Here is a 23,663-nt window from a genome sequence, read left to right as displayed (position 1 = left end):
TATTAATTGCTAGAGGAGAGCTCCCTATCTTGTCCAATCATAATATACGCTTAAATATATTTTAATTCATGTAAATTTCGTATTTATTATTACAGAGATAATTCTCTAATATATATTATATATATATATATATATATATATATATATATATATATATATATATATATATATTACATCGCACACACACGTACTCAAGTAAAATAAATAAATAAATGACGTGGGTTTTATCAGCTAGAATCGAAACCAAACCATTTAGCAATGTAGCTTTCCAACTGCGTCCCCTACCTTTAGAGCTACCGACAGATAAGAAATATTTAAAATTAAACTAATCCAAGCTAGGAATGAATTTACGCATGCACAAAAGTAATAGAAACATGTTGGCATGTCACGATGAACATTTTGCATTTCAACTTGCCGACATTTCTGTATGCATTATTCATCCATCCAAACAAAGATTTTACTCGTTATAAACAATCCTTGGTGTATGATTACTATTTCCTGTTAATTTCAGTGTTATGTGTCCAGTAGATTAAAGGTTTATCGGTTAAATTTATTCAGATACACACGCATTCATACATCCGTTTTATTTATATAAATCATTCGTCGAATATCCTAAACGAATTCTGATCGGGTAGTTTCACTAAATATTCCAGATTAAAAAAAATCTTTGAGAATATGACAGTTTCTATCACAGACAATAATTCACCATTATAATAAGATTATTCAGGCTTAACGCTAGCATTTAAAAAAAAAAATTTTTTTCATTAGATTTCCTCTTCGTTCACCCAACCGTCTGCCATCAAAGAATTTTAAATTGAACGTTTCATTTCGCTCATGTGGCCAAGATCATTACTTACAGATCAATGCATACCGGCAGTCGGACGTTGGACGGTTCAATCAGTGCGTTTAACGATGGAGTACGAACGTCACCAGATGCAGCCGACACTGAAAGAGCGAAACGAGCAAATCATGATTGGAACAACTTGTTGATCATTAACAGCGGAGAATCCACTTAGAAATAGAAATTCTTAAAAGGAGACCTTATGACAGTAAGCAATAATAGTAATAACAGTCCAATCGCATTTAAAATTCATTATTAGTAGCACTAATAAATACAGCTGTTCTTAGAGCGCAAATATAATAACTTCTACTAATAATTATCTATATATCTATAAAAGTGAGCATATGTGTGAGGACACTTCTCAACCTATATACTAGACGAATTTTTAATCTACAGACTTGAAATTTGGTATATAGGGTAATAACATGTGGGACATTTTTTAATCGGTTTTCATCCGAAAAAAAAACAACAACAAAAAACAAAAAAAAAACAAACAAACAAAGGGCTGCTAAAGAGTCGAAATTTTTAAAAGTCAGTACTTAGGGGGGGGGGAGGGTCATCCAATTATCCGTTTGTCAATCGTTTCACCAGGTTTGATAACACTTTTCAAAGATCTTGGCAAGCTGGTTTAATGGTTATCGTACTCAATGTCTATGTTTTAGTTTCGATCTCAGTCGATTATTTTTTTTTTAATTACAGGTAGTGAACAGCTAAAAAAAAACAATACTCGTATGCACGTCTCAGTTTGTTCCTGTTTTTTTTTTTTAATTTGTTACTTAAGTTTTTAAAAAGGAATTTTACGCTACATTTAATCCCGGGCAACGCTGTGTACATCTACTACTCTTAAATCTATAAAAGTGAAAGTGTGCGTACATTTCCCTACACAATATCTGTCAATTTTCAGTCTACAGACTCGAAATTTGATATACAGGGTACCGAGATTTTGGGAAAATCTTTGTAATCCATTTTCGGCCAGAAATTTTGCTGTGAAGAGGTCAAAATTCAACGATTTGACCTTTGAGAACTCGTCAAAACTCCTCTGCCAATTTTGGGTCTAAACACTTGAAATTTTAGATATAGGTTCCTTTGACATGAATCTAACTTAACTTGATTTGAGCCCAAAACAAAATATTAAGGGGTCATAATAAAGGTCAAAGAAAATTTGACCGCTGCTGTCTATCAAATTACTCAGACAATTTCTGGTCTAAACATTTGAAATTTTACATAAAGGGTATTCAGAGATAGAGCAAGCTTTTTAATCGGTTTGGGTTGAAAATTTGAACAATCAATATATAAATGTATGTATGTATGCATGTCTGCCTAAAACTTTTGACAGAGGAGACAGATTTTCCCAAGATCAGTATCATTTTTAAGCTCGACCTTTCAGACGACAAATATCGAAAAATTGGCTAAAAACAATTTCTTCACTTTCAACTGGGCACTTTTCTACAGCGAGGGGTCGCTTTTTTCGCGGATATTGTCGAAAGTCATCCCTTTTTTCGATGTTCTAGCCTTAATTTAAACCTACGACCAACGACAAACCGGAAGTCACGTAACAGCAAAGACGTCACGTTTTTTTTTCACATTCTTTTCTCCTTCGCGATACGGGTTCGAGCCTGCCTTCCTACTACCACTTTTTTTTGTTGCTCAACACACACCTCCAAACACCCGGGCAACACCGGGCTGGAATGCTAGTATAAAATAAAGCGAATTTCCCCTATTTGATTGATCATTATAACTTTCGAACTCAAACCGGCATAAGTCAAAAGTCCTGGCCAACGTTGGGTTGTATAAGCTTTGTTTTTTTATTTTTTAAATAAAATTCCAACCGGTTCAATTTATTTGTTGACATTTTTTTTATCCAATTATTTTTATAATTATAGACAAGTGCGATCACGTAAAGGTCGCCAACATCACAAATGAAAGTGGTTCTATGGATAAGAGAGAATTCTAACTCTGTACAGTCGTCCGTCTGCGTCAATGTACATGTTGTAATTACCAAACTTTCTGGTTTGTAATTTAATTAAAAAATGGTAACAAGCATTTACAATAGTGAAATATATTTTCCAATTTTGGAAAAAATAGATTTATGTTGTTTAATTTTTTTAGATTAAATAATTTTCGGTGCTACTATAGCATGATTCCTACCCCCAGTTTCTGTTTCCACCTCAATATGGGCGATTAAAAAAAACCCAAAAAAAAAACAAAACAAAAAAAAACAGTAATCAAAAAGAAGCAAACAAAAAGAAACAAACAAGCACCCCCCCTCCAAAAAAAAGCTAAACGAGAAAAAAAAAACCCCAAAAAATCGAGGCTGGAGATAAACATACCGAAGAAAACATTGGAAATGCAGTGCAAAAATCTATTCCCGTTGCACTTGGACGAACGCTGCTGGCGTGTTTTGAAAGAAGATCAAGGTGACTTTGTAGCACTTTTTAGTGATATTAAACAATTTTTTTGTTAATATATTTTTTCTTTGTTGTTAAATTAGCTTTTTAATTTTGTAATATAAACGACCGAAGTTAACTCTGATTGTTTAAAGTTTGTTTTATGGATTTTTCAGCACGTTTTATAGAATAGAATAAAATAGTGTTAAGTATGTCTTTTCTATCCTCCTTTAGTAAGAATCATCTTACACTCGAAAAATAGGGTAGGAATCACTATAGAAAAACTTAGAGGGCTAGAATCTCGCTATAGTAGCACCTAATTTTCGTTGAAAACAAAATTATTGTATTTTTAAAGAGAGACCCAATGAATTGTAAATAAATGAAATAAAAAAAAACATGAATCCTAATCTACTTTTAGGAGACGTGTTTATAAATACGCGGGGAGAGAGTGTCAGGAGTAAGGTACTTTCTGATGCAATTATTGTAATAGATACTATAGATTCAGATTAAAAACAGTCATACCATAAAATTATATCAAGCAGTAATAAGTGAAAATAGTAATTTGTATTCAATTAATTTTTCTAACAAAAATATATTCCCTCTAATTGCAGTAATAAACAAGTTTTTATTGAGCCGTCCCCTTAAATAATTAAATGTTACCCAATATCAAGGCCTAACGATCACTACACTGTTGTCTTAGTGATCACCCTGAACTTAGTAACTCTTATCCTAAAGTGGCCTTCGGGCCTTGACAAGTGGTGACCCCTTTATACAAAAATATAATGTAACTTGAGTTTGCTAATGTGACAATTTCTTGTTGACGTACACCAACTATAGGAGAATGTAATAGAAGATTGATACTAAGAAAATAGATACTAACTGCCCACTGCCTCTCTGAAAAAAAAAGCTAATGTTTAGGAGGATAATCTCATGACAACTGACATTAGGCCTCTCCCCTCTAAATTAGCATTGGTTGAGTTGTATTTTATTTTCATGAAATGTTACAAAAATCCAAACAGAAAAACAAAAAACTTAAGCACAAGGCAACTCAAAAATTGGAGAGGGGATCCTTTGGTCATCCTCACCACAATACCGCAAACACACCGGGGGTCCTCCTACTTAGATTCCAGAATCAAATCGTTATTATTAATAAATAAATATAACGCATATAAATATATTTTTTTTTCTGGGTGAATGTCAAATTTCATATTAAAAGTAATTGGAATGTTATTTCATTGGCGAAAAGTCCAGAAAAGAACTGCTAGTAGGACCCTTCCAACCCTCTCTGAATGGTAGACTGCTCACTGTTTTTCGGCTTGTATGGGACCGAAAACAAATAGGTTGACTTTGAAATGAGGCTAAATTCTAGACGGGACGGGGACCCAATCCTCATTAATAATAGATGCAATAAGTCATGTGTTCCACTAGTAAACACACCCAAAAGGATGATATTCCATAAAAACAAGAAAATAAATATCTGTAGTCAACTTTCAAAACAAATTTATGAAGGCAACATCAATATTAAACAAACAAAAAAACCTTCGCTATTTAAAATTTTAAAATCTGTGAGACTATCTTAGATAAATGTTATTTGGTTTACATTACAGATCAACGAAAAAAAAATCACTGTATGATTATTCAGTTTTGTGTTCATTCGATTTCCTCTTATGAACAAAATCCAACGGTCAGCGATCAAAAGAGGCACCATTTCACTTATGAAGCTAATCCAATTAGTCAGATATGAATGTTTGGTTACACAACGACATTAGGTGCAATAATGAATGGATTGAAAAAAAGTGTTAAAATCGCATTACAAAATTCTACTTTTAAAGTTAGTGTTTGGCTACATAGTACGCTTAATACAGATATTTTCTTGACAAACTTCTAAAACAGTCTTTAATTACTCCTCCCATGTCACGGATATCTGAAAATATGCATCACATTAAAAAAATGTTTTCTGACAATGAAATGGACATTTTGTGCGTGAACGTTTCTAGGCATTATGTTTTCACTATTACAATAATTGATTTTATTTTATTAATTAAGTAGAATCCAATTAACACTAACCGGCATAAAGGGATCAAGTAGTTCATAAATAAATACTGCTTGAATGAAGAAATATTTATATAATAGATTTTCCATTTATCGCCCAGCAGTCAATCAGAGCTCAGAGAATGGGATAATGGAACGTTCCAACCTCAACATAAACCGGTTTTCTCATGTAATATTCAGTTTTATTTGTAACTGAACTGGTCATCGTCTACTAAATTTATTTAAAGTCTGTCACACATATGTGAATTAGTGCTAGTTTCCTACTCTACATTACGTAGTTAAAATTTAAATATAAAACTATGTTTTAGGCGAAATCAGGTTGTAATTTTGTGGCTTAAGAAATAAACGGTCGATTTAAAATGAGTAATAAACAAAGTATACACGATAAATCCCGATAAGTGAAGGCGTGCCAAGTTTATAAATATGAAACGGAAGCAAATGACGCACCACAAAGACCAAGATCAACAACAAAAAAAAAATCTTAAGATAGAGACCTTCTGGTAACGAAATCGTAAATAACAATGGGGAGTAATTTACAAAATAATTCCGACTTCAATTTTTTTTACTTGACTTGGACTAAAAATTAGAATACCGATTTAAAAACTGCACTCGGTTTTCTTCCATGTATTATTCCCTGAAAAAATGCTAGTTATGCTTTGTAAGTAATAAATTGAGCCATAATTGTTTTTAATAAGAAACAAAAAATGTCATTTAAAAGGACTTTTTGGAAGATTTTTTTTTTTAAATCGTGATAACAGGGTTTTGTTTGAATTAGTATCCCCGATAGTAACGTGGTTTGGCTTTCATTAAATTGCGATAGATGTGTCGATTCCGCATGTTAAGCAGTGACGCCACGGAAAACTTGCATATATAGGCATAAAGATCGGAAGAAAAGCGGAAAAACAATGAGAAGAAAAAGGAAAAGACGCGTGGCGACTGGTAAGTTACGTTCGACAACTACGCGAGTTTTCTCTCTCCTACTACCACTTCGGAAGCGAGCTGTCTGGACGGTTTAGCAACTGTCTGGTGCATTATAATGAGAACCTGCCGTGACTGGTGCCATGTATTAAGAGCCAGCCGACATGACGGTTAGTTAGAGAATTATCTAGATGTTAAACTATGAGAGGAACTAGAGCATATTTAAATTTTATATTATAAAAGAGCATGATTTAATACGGCGGAAACGATCGTACGAAAAAATAAAATTGTTTTAAACTAAAAACACGGAAATTTTTATTTTTATTTCGGACTATTAGTCTCATCTTTATTAGTTGTTTTTTTTTTTTTTTTTTTAATTGGTTCACAACGTTTCGGCCAACTTCCTCTGGCCTTCGTCAGGTGGTAAAAAACAAAAAACAAAAAAAACAACAACTAATAAAGATGAGACTAATAGTCCGAAATAAAAATAAAAATTAACATATAATGCTCATCTCAAAATAAATTTCCAATTAAGGAATAATATATATATATATATAAACACGGAAGTTATTACTTCATTATATACGGACTAATTGAGCTTTAAACCCACCGTGAGCGAAACGAATTAAAATAATTTATAATAAGCAGTCACATTAGGCGTAAAGCAATACTTTAGTCTCGGTTGTTGAACACTATTTGACTAAGCTTACTGTATAAATCCTGTGAATTCGGCATTAGAGTTTTAATTTTTTTCTTATGTTAATTGATGCTGGACTAAAAGTTGGAATGTAAAGCTGCAGTGTCAAAGATGACGTTGCAATCCTTCGATCGGCAGTAATCATTTTTAGTCTACAAGCGACTCTACCAGCCACTCCGTCGGTGCGTCGGTCGGTCGGTCTGTAACACTTTTGTGCTTGGACATTTTGGTTAAGATCAAAAGTTTGTTATTAATAGATGCTGTTCTTAGCTTTTTAAGCTTTTCTTGGCCTTTTAGCCAAGATCAAAGTGTAGTATCTGTTCCGGCAGATGCTGCACTTAAGATAATTTGTACCAGTCAATGGAGGGGAAACCCTCTATACTGGGACAATTATTATTTTTGGTAACCAGAGTGCCCCCTTTTTGCCTACTTTTAGGGGAGCTGGTTTTTACCTCACATTAAAAACGGCCTTGTGCCTAATTTGCTCAGTGGGGGAGCAAATAAATACCATCTGTTCCGGCAGATGCTGCACTTAAGATAATTTGTACCAGTCAATGGAGGGGAAACCCTCTATACTGGGACAATTATTATTTTTGGTAACCAGAGTGCCCCCTTTTTGCCTACTTTTAGGGGAGCTGGTTTTTACCTCACATTAAAAACGGCCTTGTGCCTAATTTGCTCAGTGGGGGAGCAAATAAATACCATCTGTTCCGGCAGATGCTGCACTTAAGATAATTTGTACCAGTCAATGGAGGGGAAACCCTCTATACTGGGACAATTATTATTTTTGGTAACCAGAGTGCCCCCTTTTTGCCTACTTTTAGGGGAGCTGGTTTTTACCTCACATTAAAAACGGCCTTGTGCCTAATTTGCTCAGTGGGGGAGCAAATAAATACCATCTGTTCCGGCAGATGCTGCACTTAAGATAATTTGTACCAGTCAATGGAGGGGAAACCCTCTATACTGGGACAATTATTATTTTTGGTAACCAGAGTGCCCCCTTTTTGCCTACTTTTAGGGGAGCTGGTTTTTACCTCACATTAAAAACGGCCTTGTGCCTAATTTGCTCAGTGGGGGAGCAAATAAATACCATCTGTTCCGGCAGATGCTGCACTTAAGATAATTTGTACCAGTCAATGGAGGGGAAACCCTCTATACTGGGACAATTATTATTTTTGGTAACCAGAGTGCCCCCTTTTTGCCTACTTTTAGGGGAGCTGGTTTTTACCTCACATTAAAAACGGCCTTGTGCCTAATTTGCTCAGTGGGGGAGCAAATAAATACCATCTGTTCCGGCAGATACTGCACTTAAGATAATTTGTACCAGTCAATGGAGGGGAAACCCTCTATACTGGGACAATTATTATTTTTGGTAACCAGAGTGCCCCCTTTTTGCCTACTTTAAGGGGAGCTGGTATTTACCTCACATTAAAAACGGCCTTGTGCCTAATTTGCTCAGTGGGGGAGCAAATAAATACCATCTGTTCCGGCAGATACTGCAAGCTATGACTAGCAAAGACCAGATGTGGGGGCAACCCCACATGTCTGACCTTTAACCAGCTCCCATTTCCCACCTCTCGGGAGCTGGTCCCCTTTCCCCTTCCCCCTCCCTTCACTCCTCACATTAAAAATCGGCCTTGTGCCTAATTTGCTCGGTGGGGGAGCAAATAAATACCATCTGTTCCGGCAGATGCTGCACTTGAGATGGTTTGTACCAGTCAATGGAGGAGAAACCCTCTATACTGGGACAATTATTATTTTTGGTAACCAGAGTGCCCCCTTTTTGCCTACTTTTAGGGGAGCTGATTTTTACCTCACATTAAAAACGGCCTTGTGCCTAATTTGCTCAGTGGGGGAGCAAATAAATACCATCTGTTCCGGCAGATACTGCAAGCTATGACAAGCTATGACTAGCAAAGACCAGATGTGGGGGCAACCCCACATGCCTGACCTTTAACCAGCTCCCATTTCCCACCTCTCGGGAGCTGGTCCCCTTTTTCCCTTCCCCCTCCCTTCACTCCTCACATTAAAAATTGGCCTTGTGCCTAATTTGCTCGGTGGGGGAGCAAATAAATACCATCTGTTCCGGCAGATGCTGCAGGCTATGACTAGCTATGACTAGCAAAGACCAGATGTGGGGGCGGCCCCACATGCCTGACCATTAACCAGCTCCCATTTTCCACCTCTCGGGAGCTGGTCCCCTTTTTCCCTTCCCCCTCCCTTCACTCCTCACATTAAAAATCGGCCTTGTGCCTAATTTGCTCGGTGGGGGAGCAAATAAATACCATCTGTTCCGGCAGACACTGCAAGCAAAGACCATATGTGGGGGCAACTCCACATATAAGACCTTGGTCAATGTAGGGGCAACCCTTCATACCAATTGTCACTATCCAGCCCCCCTACTCCCCGGGGAGTTGTTCCCCATTTCCCCTTCACTCCTCACATTAAAAATCGGCCTTGTGCCTAATTTGCTCGGTGGGGGAGCAAATAAATACCATCTGTTCCGACAGATACTGCAAGCTATGACTAGCTATGACTAGCAAAGACCAGATGTGGGGGAAACCCCTACATGTCTGACCTTTAACCAGCTCCCATTTCCCACCTCTCGGGAGCTGGTCCCCTTTTCCCCTTCCCCCTCCCTTCACTCCTCACATTAAAAATCGGCCTTGTGCCTAATTTGCTCGGTGGGGGAGCAAATAAATACCATCTGTTCCGGCAGATACTGCAAGCAAAGACCCTATGTGGGAGCGACCCCACAGATAAGACCTTGGTCAATGTAGGGGCAACCCTTCATACCAATTGTCACTATCCAGCTCCCCTACTTCCCGGGGAGTTGGTCCCCATTTCCCCTTCACTCCTCACATTAAAAATCGGCCTTGTGCCCAATTTGCTCGGTGGGGGAGCAAATAAATACCATCTGTTCCGGCAGATACTGCAAGCAAAGACTCTATGTGGGAGCGACCCCACAGATAAGACCTTGGTCAATGTAGGGGCAACCCTTCATACCAATTGTCACTATCCAGCTCCCCTACTTCCCGGGGAGTTGGTCCCCATTTCCCCTTCACTCCTCACATTAAAAATCGGCCTTGTGCCCAATTTGCTCGGTGGGGGAGCAAATAAATACCCTTTTGGCCTTTTGGCTAAGATCAAAGTGTAGTATCTGTTCTTACTACATGCTGTACTTATGGTTGTAACTTTGTGATATAAAGTGGGGGATCACTTTTCTGTATTAAAAGAATGTAAAATGATCACCCACTTTACAAACAGACCGTCCCAAAGCCATTAAAGTCATTCTCCAGATCATTCAAGTTGTTTATGAAGGATTCCAGTTATGTTTTAAGCATTCAAGTCATTCTTAAAGTCATTCAATTCATCCTTAAGTTCATTAAAGTCATTTAAGTCATTTACTTTTTATTTAGTTAAGTCATTTCAGCCCATTTTTCGGTCATTTTAGTTTATCTTTAAGAATTTCATGTCAATCCTACATTCACGCATTCATTCATTACACGAGAGCACGCGACTAATGGCTATCGGGCTTGTTTACACTGAAAATCGCGTAAGTTTGAAACGCTAGTAGTTATAGGTAATAAATCCTTAAAACGCATCTATACCCTATAATTTTTTTGTGAATTGATATTCTCATTAACCCCCCTTTTTTCAATTTATTAAAAAAAAAAATCGAACTGTTATATATAGGTTGTGAAATTTACTCACCTGCAAAATAGCTAATTTGCATATTCTTTTAAACATTCATTTTAATTAATTCCCTATTGGGTTTTTCGGGTTTCTTATGTGATGATCATCTTTAATTAACTATTACGTATAATTATATTCATGCAGATATTCTACATGATTTATACTTGCGTAATACAGAGTGACCCCCCCCCCAAAAACGGGCCCAAATTCTAATCTTAGTGCTTTGTCCGAATGAAATGAAACTTTGGTCATAACTAGTTTATTATATTCAAAACATCACATCAAAACACTAGGATCTTTGGCCTTTTTTCCTCCGTTCTACAGCATATGTTCTAGATGGCCTCCATTTAGCTTTTTTTTTTTTTGGGTCACCCTGTATTTGCGTAAAAAAGTTATAGTAAACACAAGCCTTTTTCTATATATATTTATGCATGCGTATATATATATATTTGTTTAAAATTTGTGCCTACCTAACTGTCAGTTTTTGGTCTGCAGACATGAAACTTAATATTTGGGTTTTAGCTGAGGAAAATCGATGCAAAAGTGTGAACATTAAATAAATGTAAGTTTAGGTTAAGATCAAACAACGGCATTACGAATATACATGCGTAACATAATAGCTAATAGTTCATGTTTTAATTTTTAGCCTCGAAGCAAACAAGTCTTCATAGCGCATGCATTAGCGTCAAAGGAAAAAGTAAATCGTAAGCTAAACGTTTTGGTTTCGATTCTCGGTGGAAGCGCACAGTCATTTTAAAACTTAAAATCATTGCTATATATTGAAATATATTTGAAATCTGCATGAATTTAATTATAGCATTTAAACGTATTTTATGATCGGTCTACTACTACCCACACACACACACGTATTATTGATCAGTCAACTTATTAAATTGTAAAAATAATCTGGATTTTCATTCACAACGAGATAAAATTATTTAAAGTTTAAAAATATAATTTAAAGAAAACTGAGTATTTTAACTCCTTTTAAACCTTTATTTTTAATTTTATTAGAGATATTCATGTAAAAAAGAAACGGTTTAATTTTTTAGTTGAACATTTTAATAGATTGGCAAAAGGATTTTAAATATCTGCATTTAGATATTAAATTACCGAATTTATGAAGCAATACCCATATAAGAAAGTCACAAGCCATCATACATTTTAATATACAAGTTGCCGTTAATAAGTTTCCAGACTTTTGTGTACAAGCATTTAAAATTGACGTAGGCTTGAAAATTCAGTATGTTATTGCTATACATCTTATAAGATGACTGACCATTTTTTTTTTATTATTTCCGATTCAAATGAACAGCTACAACAGGAATTGGAATACACCCTACTAAAACCTGATTTCACAGCTGGTGAATTAAAAAAAATACAATCTGAGACTTAGGACGCTTTAGAAGAACCATATGCAACAAACTTCTGCTTTAAACTTGGAAAAATGCCACAAAAACATATGGGATGCTTCAGACTACTGCAAAAATCGAGCATCAGTTTTTAGGTAACATAAGAGAGGAAGGCAGGGAGTCTGTGAGCAATGATGAGGTGTGGGAAGAGTAAGGAAGGCAGAACACCAGAATTGATTGGCCAAATAAAGAATTTCATGGATAAGAACCGTCGTATGTCTATAGAGACAATAAGTGAACAGATTGATGTCAGTGTCGGAACTGTATATGCAATTATTCGCGAGAAACTAGATGCTATGGGGACTTGCGATGAGAGCTGGATTTACTGCCGTGGCCCAGAGATCAAGAGACAGAGTTCATAGCGGAAGCACGCTGGTTATCCCAGACTCAAGAAGACCAGAAAGAGCAAATCGATCCAGAAACTCATGAGGATTCCTTTTTTTTTTTTTTTGGCAGCACGGGCATGATCTGCATGCGCTGGGTTCCCACTAGACAGACAGTTAACAAAAGATACTATGTTGAGGTTTTTAGTGAGTTCAGAAAGAGATTTCATTGGAAGAGGCCAACATTCAACTCGTGTCAGTGGCGTTTCTACCATCCACAACTCCATGTTTGTCACAGACTATTTGACCAAGATGGGCATCAAAACAATTCCTCACTCTCTCCATGTGACTTGATTATTCCATAAACTCAAGGAATACCTTAGTGGCTGTCGTTATTAGACGATTGAGGGGATGAAAGAGGATATGACGAGGGTCATTGCCACACTTACATAATGGGGCCTTCCAGAAGTAGTTTGGTACAAATGCATTGTAACCTAAAAGGATTACTTCGAAGGGGACTAGAGTTTTATGTGTATACTATAAATCAAAGTGCTTATACGAAAAAATTCTGGAAACTTATTAAAGACACCTCGTACTTACGTAAATTTTAAATAAAAATAGACATATTATCATATAATTAGAGACACCTATAAAGGAAGAAATATTTTAATTTAATTTCTAAACGAGGAGGGGGAAATATATATATATATATATATATATATATATAAAACCCTGGTAATATAAAATGGATGAATATACGGACATGAAAAAGAAAAGAAAATGGAGAAGCATGATTGATGTCACGCTTATTGTATTTCTTAAGAACGTTGCGGTTACTGACATTAATACATAGATGATTACGAAAGTTATAAGTATTTCTTTTCTCTAAACGCAATTCCCTGCAATGTTTTGGCTTTTGCAGCAATTTTCATCTTTGAGAAACATTAATAAAGATAAGTTGTCAATTGCTGATTAAGTTAACCGAATACACCAACGAAGAAGAAAATTGCTTTTGATGACTGTACGACTTTTTTTCTTGCCTTCGCCAAAGTGAAAAAGGGAAATGCATTTGGATAGACCCACGAAGAGAATGAAGACGAAAACACAGCGAACATGATCGATGATGAAGACCGACTTATAATCTATCTATAAAGTGAGAATGTGCATGTGTGTTTGTGAGAACATTCACAACCTATATACTCGAGGAATTTTTTATCTACAGAATTGAAATTTGGTGTATAGAGTATTCAGACTTTTAATCAGTTTTTATACGAAAAAAAGGGCTGCCAAGAGGTCAACATTGAAAATTTGATACTTTGGTTATCGGATTTTTATGTTTGTCAACTGTTTACACACTTTTCCATCGTAGCAAGTTAGTCTAATGGTTATCGTACTTGTCTATCATTCGGTTTTGCTTGCAAATTTCACACAAAACTAATTTAGATGTCTGGCAGTGTTCTTAGATATGTCTTATGCAGTAATTCCTCTGATTATCGAAAATTATAGATAAAAAAGAATTTTTACAGTGGAATATTTTAATACACTCTCAACAAATATTTTTTTTGTAAAAAACAAACAAACAACCCCCTCCACCAGATTTGTTGATATCTGGAAACATCGCTCAGTGGTAGAGCATTCGACTACAGATCGAATGATCCAGTGTTCAAGCTCGGATGTACCTCACCATTTTATTCTAATTTTTTCTTATTAATGAATTCAATTTACAATAAAAAAAAGAGGAGTTACTATTTAAAATCGCACCAAATCAGGTCCTTATTTGCATATTTTAAAACTAAACATCAAGTCAAAAGTGACTTCTTAGGACAGTCATCGCCCAAATATCAGCTGACGTGACATTGTAAACAGACAGAATTTGATAAACGACATTATTATTTATTTCATATTTTTGTTTCTTTTGTGATTAGTTCACCGGGCAAATTATTCCTTGTAATATATAATAATCAGCAGAGGATTGATTCTATAATACATACACAATCTGCATAAAATATCATGTTTTAGCGTATTGTACGACCGACAACTCCGGGCGTCCAGCTAGTATATTTAGAAATTATTCTTTGTATATACGGCAAAGTCTCGTATATACCGCACAATTACGTTGACACACGGTTCCCGCCACATCACCGCAGTTAAGCAACAATGAACCCGACCAGTATCAGGTGGTTGACCATTTGGGAAGGTCAAGCGCTGTACGTACCGAGCAGAGTCGTAAAAATTCCGTGGTTGGTATCTGGGGGTGCGTTTAACTCACCGGGGAGGGGGGGGGTCTTCCCTCTCCCGGACCAAGACAGAAAGCAACGGGAAACTACTGTCTTTACTTACGAGATTACCATGGCTCTATATGCATATATTTCGAATGGCTTTTCATCTTACATGTTGCAATTTTCTACAACGTTTCCACAATTTTACTCTTCACTCTTCTTCAGATGTATTTTGTCGTAATCGATAATCGTCTGGAAATTTTAACTTTTTTATCTCCTAGATTTTATTGTTCGCATTCCGCTTTCCATGCTTTTAAAAATAGGTATTCTTTGTTTTTGTTCAAATTATATCACCGGGGATTGAACTCTATTTGAGGAGAACTCACTCTAAAGTATATTTTAACCAAAACCTATATCCAGTTGGCCATGTCTGGTTATACTTAAAATCTTTAATCTTAAGTTTAATAAATGTTGTGTTATGTTCAATTATTGATAAAAATATTATTGTGGAGAAAGATGAAAATGTTTGTATAGAAATAACTTAATGCTCTTATTTTAGTCGTATTCGTAACTAAACGAGACAAAAAATCATGCGCATTTAAATTTTAAGAAAAAAAAAAAACGTTTAATTAAGTGTAATTATTTGAAAAATAAATTTAAGTTCGATATTTGAAGCAGTAGCGATTGTTACTTTACGTATCAACTTTTAATAGGACCCCCCTAAAAAAAAAACAAAAAAAAACAGCAGTTTCTTCCAACCAATCACAACGCAAGATATCCACTCTTGAAATTTCGTCAGCAATATAAAACCCCAAACACAGTTTTTCTGTCTAGTGTTTTTTTTTTCAAGAGTAAACATGCATACGACATGTCCTGCCTGAAGGCCCTTGACAAATGCGCCGAGACACACACTAACCACTAAACATAATATATACACTGTTAACCAAACGAATTACTACAGTTCACATACGCACCCATTAATAAAATACAGACCAATATAAGTAAGCACGTGTATTATACATCCCATTTATGAACACACGGCGCTAGTTAAAACGAACATGGTTATCCAATTCTTCTTTGCATACAAACTCATCTAGAATGTTTTGAAGAGAGTCTTTATCTCTCTATACATATATTTTATCTATTTAATATACAACATACTAGATAAAGTATTTAAGACGTTAATATACATACAAAAAGCTTATTATAAATCACTTATTTATAGCCGGTGACGCCTTATTTACTGCGTCAAGCGTTAATGAAAACTTCTTCAACGATTAAAATTAAATATTTTAAATGAAATTATTATTAAACATTGCTAAATTATTATATTAAAAAAAAATAGTTAATTATACTTTACGATTTTATTAAAACACTAGCAGTTCAGCCCAGCTTTGCTCGGGCTCTATGTACTGTTCATAATTTGTCCCATGTGTGAATGCACTCTATGTAAAATTTCAAATGTTTAGACCAAAAATTGTCTGAGTAATTTGGTAGAGACCGCAGAAGTAAATTTTTTAAAAGACTTTGACCCCAATTTTGATCCCTTAACATTTATTATTTTGGTCTTGAATCAAATTAAAAGGTTTGACCCATGTCCAAGTTACCTACATTTTAAATTTCAAGTGTTTAGACTCAAAATGGGCGGAGGAGTTTGGTAGAATATGCAAAGGTCAACTCTTTCAACTTTGACCTTTTGACAGCGAAATTTTCGCCCCCTCCCAAACTGATTTAAATGCTTGTTGCATGTCTGAATACTCGTTATGTAAAATTTCAAATGTTTAGACCAAAAATTAGTTGAGTAGTTTGCTAGAGGTCAAATTATTGAACTTTGACCCCATTGGAAGTTCAAAATTTCGACCCAAACCGATTAAAAAGCTTGCCTTATCTCTGAATACCCTTTATGTAAAATTGCAAATGTTTAGACCAAAAATTGGCTGAGTAATTTGGTAGAGACCACAGAAGTAAATTTTTCTTTTAACTTTGATCCCGATTTTGACCCCATAACATTTGTTTTGGTCTTGAATCAAATTAAAAAGTTTGATGCATGTAAAAGTAACCTACATCTACAATTCCAAGTGTTTAGACCCAAAATTGGCAGAGGAGTTTGGTAGAATTTTCTAAAGGTCAAATCGTTAAACTTTGACCCGTTAACAGCCAAATTTCTGGCCTAAAACCGATTAAAAAGATTTTCCCAAATCTCACCATCCCTTATGCCAAATCTCGAGTCTATACTGAAAATTGATAGCAATTTGGTAGGAAAATGTACACAAAAAGACCACACAGACCGACAATTTGACTTTTATGGATATATAGATTATACATTACTTAATTATTGCTTAAAAAAAATGAAGCGTTTGTAACTTGTGCCTATAAAAAAGTTTAAATCATTTGTCCTTCAACTTTCAAATTCTGTATTTTTCAAGTGTAGACACTTCTGTGAAAATCCGTTCTGGACAGCTTAATATCCGGGTCATTATCTGTGATAGTGAAAGCACAGAACGACCAAAGCAGAATTTACCCCACCCCTCCTCGTCCTTCTGAGGCTATCAGTATGACAGGCGAGGAATATAGAGACACACTCTACACAAGTGGGTTGTTTTCTTTTTTCAGCACGCGTATTTGTAGCTTTTAACTTTTATATGGCGACTGTATTGATATTGATCAATTGAGTTTACGTCTCTTAATTACTTAAAACCCATTTCCATTAATTCCGCACCAATAGCGTTGACCGTCTGGGAATATCAGATGCCGTAAATTTGGAAATGGTTGTAAAGTCACTTTGTCTAATGCCACCGGGAAAGGTCTAGATGATTATTCGCATCTTTTTGGCTATCGAGAGGATATTTGTGAAGTAGACTGAAGTTATGGTTGGGAACCAATCTAGGAGAAAGAAATATCAGTCCTCTGCTTACCACAGCATAACTTCGGTCGTCTTCGATTTCTTTAGCACTAAACTTGAGCAGTGTTGAGCCAGGTGAACAGGAGTTACGAATTGTGCAACTTTTTCTCCACTATAACCTCCACTACTTATGCAAAATGCGTATCATGTTATCGTTTTCATTTTCCGGGCAGTTTGCGTAAATTTTTGCATTGTACGCTAATTCCTATTAATCCCTTACTGTGCACAGAGCAGATAACATATTTAATTTGCTGCACCTTATAAAAGGATCCATACGAAATCTCATCCCGATCGGACCAGTAGTTTCCGAGAAGAAGTGAAACGGACGAGCAATCTAAAGATGTTTAGTGAATTTATAGGAAGACAAACATTTGAGTTAACAATGACTTTTACATTTTCATAACTTTTTCGCCATAGTTCAGATACAATACAATGAAGATACAAACGATTTATCCATCGTCTTTCTCTACATTATAAAACTGTCTTTCAATGTTCCAGGGTGTTACACCATCTCTAAAGGATATCATTTCGCCCTCATTTCTAACATTGTGTTTCATTTATCCCAGACAGACATGCATTAATGTGAAAGTTTAAGATGGTGGAAAAAGATTATTTTGTTGAACAGACCCTCCTTATCCATAAACTAGGAAATCGAAAAATCCGCTGACGTTTACGTCTGCTTTGAACAAAAGACTCGGGCCAGCAATAACAATATAACAGCAGGGGAAATTGGAAACACACGAGAGAAATCTCAATCTCTATTATTATATAAAAGTAACCGTATGTGTGTGTGTTCCTCATAGGTTCCGAAACGGCTGAGCCTATATTTTGCAAATTTCACACAAGGCTAATTTATATGTCTAGCAGCGTTCTTAGATATTTTGTACAGAAATTCATCCGATAAGTATCGAAAAAAAAGTATCGATTTTCGATACTCTTTTTTATCTCTAAGATAAAAAAGAATTATGTTTAAAAGGTGGATATTTTACGTTACACTGGCCAAGGGAGATAATAAAAATTCCATAAATTATTTCTTATTAAAAACAAAATTAAAACAGATTTATTATAATCTGGAGATGTAGCTTAGTGGTAAAGCATTCGACTACAGATTGAATGATCCCTGTTCAAACCTCAGCCTTTCATTTAATTTTTTTCTTTTTAAGGAGTTGAATTTAGGATAAAAAGGGAATGTACCATTTAAAAGCGCCGCAAATTATTTCTTCTTTTGCACATTTTAAAACTAAAAATTAATCAGAAGGGAGTTTCCAGGGCATTCATCGTCAAGCCCAAATATTAGTTGACGTGATATTGTAAACAAACACAGACGGAATTTGATGAACTACATTATTATTATTTATTTTATTTATTTATGAATTTTTTTTACGTATTATTCCACCGGGAAAATTCTTTCTCGTACTACATAACATTCAATAAAGGATGGATTCCATAATACATACGCAATCTGCATAAATTAAAATAGCATGTTTAAGTGTATTGTTCGACCGGGCAACGCCGGGCTGCTAACTAGTTTCATATAGAAAAAAAGCTAAATGTTTATTCATTAGCACATGAATATTTGAATACAATTGAAGCAGAAACAAATTTATCAAGTAAAAAAATACTCACTATCCCTAAAAGGCCAGAGGGGGGGGGACTGAACAAAATATCCACCAAGAAAAAAGCTCTGCAGACTCTTCCACGTGCTAAACATTATCATTTTTTAGGCTTCGGAATTCTTGAGGTGGGGATTGATAAATGATACATCATTTGTATCATGCGAACTACTGTTCTCAACATGGATGTTATTCTCTCAACGTTTCCACCGATGTAGCCTCAGACGTTCTATAGTGCGTATTGTCGAACTAGACTCCCTAAGAAAGTCCACGTCGAACTCTTTATTTAATCTACGAAGTTAACTTGCTTTTGTTTAGCACAGGTGACACTAAGAATATTCCAAATTACTTAAGGCTTCTGCCTGGTAATGGTTGACGGAACAAGAGAAATGCTTGCGTTCGAAGTTCCGTACAGCTTTCCGAATTTTATAAAACGCAGCCGATGAAGGTCGGAGGTTGAATCGACCGAAATGTTTTACGAATGTAATGTAAGATGAAAACAGCAGTCCGAATAATCCATATAATCCAAATTATCAATCCTCATGTAAAAATCCCGAAAGAAATTGAATACAATTAATTATTCCGAATGTGTTGTTTTGGACATTAAATAAATTAATACTGTATATATTTTCAAATATTTAAAACATAGGCCTTATGTTTATATTTGAAAATACTTATTTTGTGCCAATTATACTAATCTGTCGAGTGTGGTATTGGTTTCTGTTCAGATCTAAATGTTCCGCCCTCCCAGGCTATACCTTCTCGGTTTGGGAAGTAATCATAGATAACTGTCCGAGGTGCCCTCACCGGGGGTTTTCAACAATGTTCGCAAGCAATTTTTAAGAACCAAAATGCACATCTTATGTCACATCTTCCCGCGTTGAGAGGAAAGTAAATGCAAAGGAGTTAAAAGGAAAATGCTGGATAGGTACAGTTAGTTTCAATATTTTATTTATCGGCTCAAAATACGAACGACATTGATTTAATTGTGTAACAGAGTGCGGACGCACGTATGGCAGATATATGCAAATGACAGAGTCGGGTGCGAGATGACGTCATAGCAAGAAAGTAAAAAGATTATAAAAAGAATGATATGATTCCCGGTCTGCGCATACAGAGAAGAGAGCGGTATTCGAAAAAAGTTCGAGAGACCGGGGACCACGTCAGAGAATGACAGAGACAGATATGTTACGCACGGTGTCCGAGAGCGACAGGAAAAGACTTGTAAATTTCCTATAAAAAATATCGGTGATTTCACGAAGGAAAAATAGTTACTAAAAAAAAAAGCTGAGCATGCGGAGTCCCCCCTACACGAGTGAAAAATTTACTTTCACCATGACTAATGTTTGTGCAAAATTTTAAAAATCCAAGGCGTATATTGAGAAAAGTGCGAAAAAATTAACGGATAAACGATTTAAAGGCAGTTTTACCCCTAGAATGCCGCAGGGGCCAACCAGAGTTATCCCAGAAAATCCGTTCCGGCAAAAATTTACTTTCATCATGACTAACGTTTGCGCAAAAATTTCCAAAACATCCAGGGCGTAATAACTGAGAAAAGTGTAAATAAATAAACGGGAGTTAATTACTAGGTCTAATCCCGTCTTTGTCGGGAGGTGGGGGGGGCGGGAGACCAAAAAACGCGAGTTGAGTTATTCCTTTTTATGTTTATTGCGACGGAGTCTACAACGTGTTGGGTCCTTGCATATTATGACTACGTTACAATCGATAACGTCGCTGACTGAAATCTATGTGTTCATAATTCTACTTAATATATTGTGATCATTTGTGTGGTTATATCGTCAGCAAGATATGAACCTGAAATTCTCCCATAGCCATGAATAAAGTGATACTTGTGCTTGATTAATCATATACAATAAACGGTTTACAATAGGGATTGCGTTTCAGCATTAAGCTCTTCCCCCATAAAAAAACAAAACATTGATATGCATTAAAAGCAGACACATCATGCTATTCAAGTGTTTACTGCAGGTCTTGCGTCTTGGCATTGACTCAAGATACAAAAAAAAAAAAAAACTTTTTAAAACAAAAAAAGCCAAATCAGAGTACGAAGAAACAGCTGCGCATAAAAATCTCATTAAAATAGGGATATTATTTAAATACAAATATGGAAAAACTGGTTGTCATGACATTGCGTTATTTATTACTAGGGGGTGGCGGCTTTAAAATACGCTTAAATATGATATTTTAATTTGTCCAGATTCCGTATATATTACTAAAGAGTCGTGATTAAAAAAAATATTTGGGTGCCATCAGCTAGAATCGAAACCGAAAGCAAAACTGTGGCATTCACAGCTGGTGACGTTACCACTGTACAAACGTGACACGCATATGGACTGATTACAAATAAACTAAGATGAATATACAAAATTTATAACGATTTTTTCAATTTTCACCCCCTTTTTGAACCCTTAAAAACTATTTTAATCGGCTGAAGACTCATAAAAGAGCGGCCCATAAAAATCCAATCAGGTGAGACCTCTAGTGCCGCTCTGCAACTTTTAGTTTCGGAAAAGATAGAGTTTGTTGAAAATATAGAGACAGACAGACATAGTGAATTTTATAAATTAGATTTTTGTTAAAAATAAAACATTTTAGGATAATTTTTATTGGGTAAATTACAGTAGAGGTAAAGTACAAGATTGTAGCAGTTTGTAAGTTACATTAACTTCCATTGCTAAGACAAAAAAGTATAAACATTTTTCCAGTTATGTTCGTAATCAATTCGAACTGTCAGAAATCAATTTACGTAAATTCTACAACTAGAAAAAAAAATCCATGTTAAAGACTGCCGCACATCATATTTGATAAAGACTTTGTGTTTTAAGAGAAAACCTGTTATAGTTTTATTATGCAATCCATTAATGGATCCAGGTTTCTGTTTACCAAGAATTTCCACGGGTATAAACAAAGAACCTGATGTTTGCCAAGGGACACTGTGAATCAGCGTCTATCGCTTACGTCACTTCAATAGTTAGATCATACAAACCCGGGAAAATTCAGATAAATGTCGTCAAGTCTACTGCAGTGGCTAAGTGATTAACAACACGAGTTGAAAACGTGGCTGTGCCAAGTTCGAATCTAGTTCGTTCCACACGAACTTTCATTTACACCATCATAACGAGTAAGTTATCAATAGTCTCTACATTAGCCCTGGCCAGATAAGTCTCGACGACACAACAGGTAACGTATCGCTTTGTCTATTTATACGTTTGCCAAAAGCTACCTTTATAATATAATTCATTTTTAAGTAAATTTAAGTAACATTATCTTTGTCTGAACGGTCTCTACCAAACTCAATTTTTAGTCTACAAAATAGAAACATGATATATCAGGGTTTCTGACCTATGGAACAAATTCAATTCGGTTTTTAATCGGTAAAAACAGCTATTACGGTGTCAAAATTGACAAATTGGAACTTGACATGCGTAAGTCAACTTAAAATGCTCCTCTACGCAGGCACAAATATACATTTATACCTTAAACTGTGTTAGTTTTTATATGCATCTGTTCTTTAGCTCAGATGGTACTGAATAATGCTAAAGAGTTAAGTTTTTGGTTTCGAGTCTAACTGGTGGCATACAAGTTGTGTTTTTAGTTTTGAAATAAGATACAATATAATACTCAATAGAATATTGACTATAACAATACGCTTAAATATATTTTAATTTTGTATTTTACAACTAAGCAAGCCGAGCGATCTGATTATATATAAATATTAGTTCTTGAGAATAATTCGTTTATATGTGATCTTCCGTGCCATTCGTTAAGAGGCGCCTTTTGATGTAAAATAACGTCATAAACTTTAGCGGAAGCGAGACACACCAAACCATTAGGCTGTCGTTAATGAATAAAAGTCATACCGAAACTGAACATTATTCAACACTTGCAAGACCAGTGTCCTGGCGTTTTCTGGGAGAAATCGAAGAGAATTATTTAAGTTTTAAAAAAAAGTAAACACCAGAGTATAAAGTAGACCATCTGAGTGATTTTCATGCTTTTTTGCATAGTTGAACTTTTGGCTAGGATCAAAGTGTATGTGTAAGGCGCACGCAATTCTTGTTTCTATCCGACCCTAGCTCTTCGAGTAAATTTAGACTTTATCTAGTTAAGCGAATCAGTTCAGCGAATCAGTTACCTTAAAGATTTCAACTCCGTACTTTCAGTTTATAGTCTTCAGCCTCCTCTAAATCATATTTATCTTTGAATGACACCGTTTTCTTTTTTCCTTCACTTAGATATCACCTATTTAGAGATTGACCCGATTGTTTTCTGTTCTGAACAAACCAGAAACAATGGGCGATCTATTATTTAGAATAGAGAGAGAGAGAGGTTACAGAAAGAGGAGGATGTTACAATCTTAGCATAAAGATTACGATAAAAGATATAGAAACTCATCTACACATGTGCTCTACATAATGGGGACATCAGACGTTTTGCTGTAAGTTTAAACCGGGTAAGAGGAGAGAGAGAGAGAGAGAGAGAGAGAGAGAGAGAGAGGAAGAGAAAATGACAAAGATGGGATATGGCAATGGTAGAGAATATAAAAAATATGCCAAGTCATCTACACAAATCCCTGCACTTC

The 23,663-nt window shown here is 35.4% G+C and overlaps 1 protein-coding gene and 1 pseudogene across 1 annotated transcript in view; both read left to right on the top strand.

Moving 5' to 3' along the window:
* Nucleotides 1-23,663, top strand: part of LOC145254336 (uncharacterized) — a 392,524-nt gene that overhangs the window by 62,034 nt on the left and 306,827 nt on the right. The gene's annotated exons all lie outside the window — the stretch shown is intronic.
* Nucleotides 10,016-10,152, top strand: LOC145263993 (U2 spliceosomal RNA; annotated as a pseudogene).

Source organism: Euprymna scolopes, chromosome 3, assembly GCF_053919585.1.
Source record: "Euprymna scolopes isolate OS-2025 chromosome 3, ASM5391958v1, whole genome shotgun sequence".
Classification (NCBI taxonomy): domain Eukaryota; kingdom Metazoa; phylum Mollusca; class Cephalopoda; order Sepiida; family Sepiolidae; genus Euprymna; species Euprymna scolopes.
This window is presented reverse-complemented; position numbering and strand designations above follow the sequence as displayed.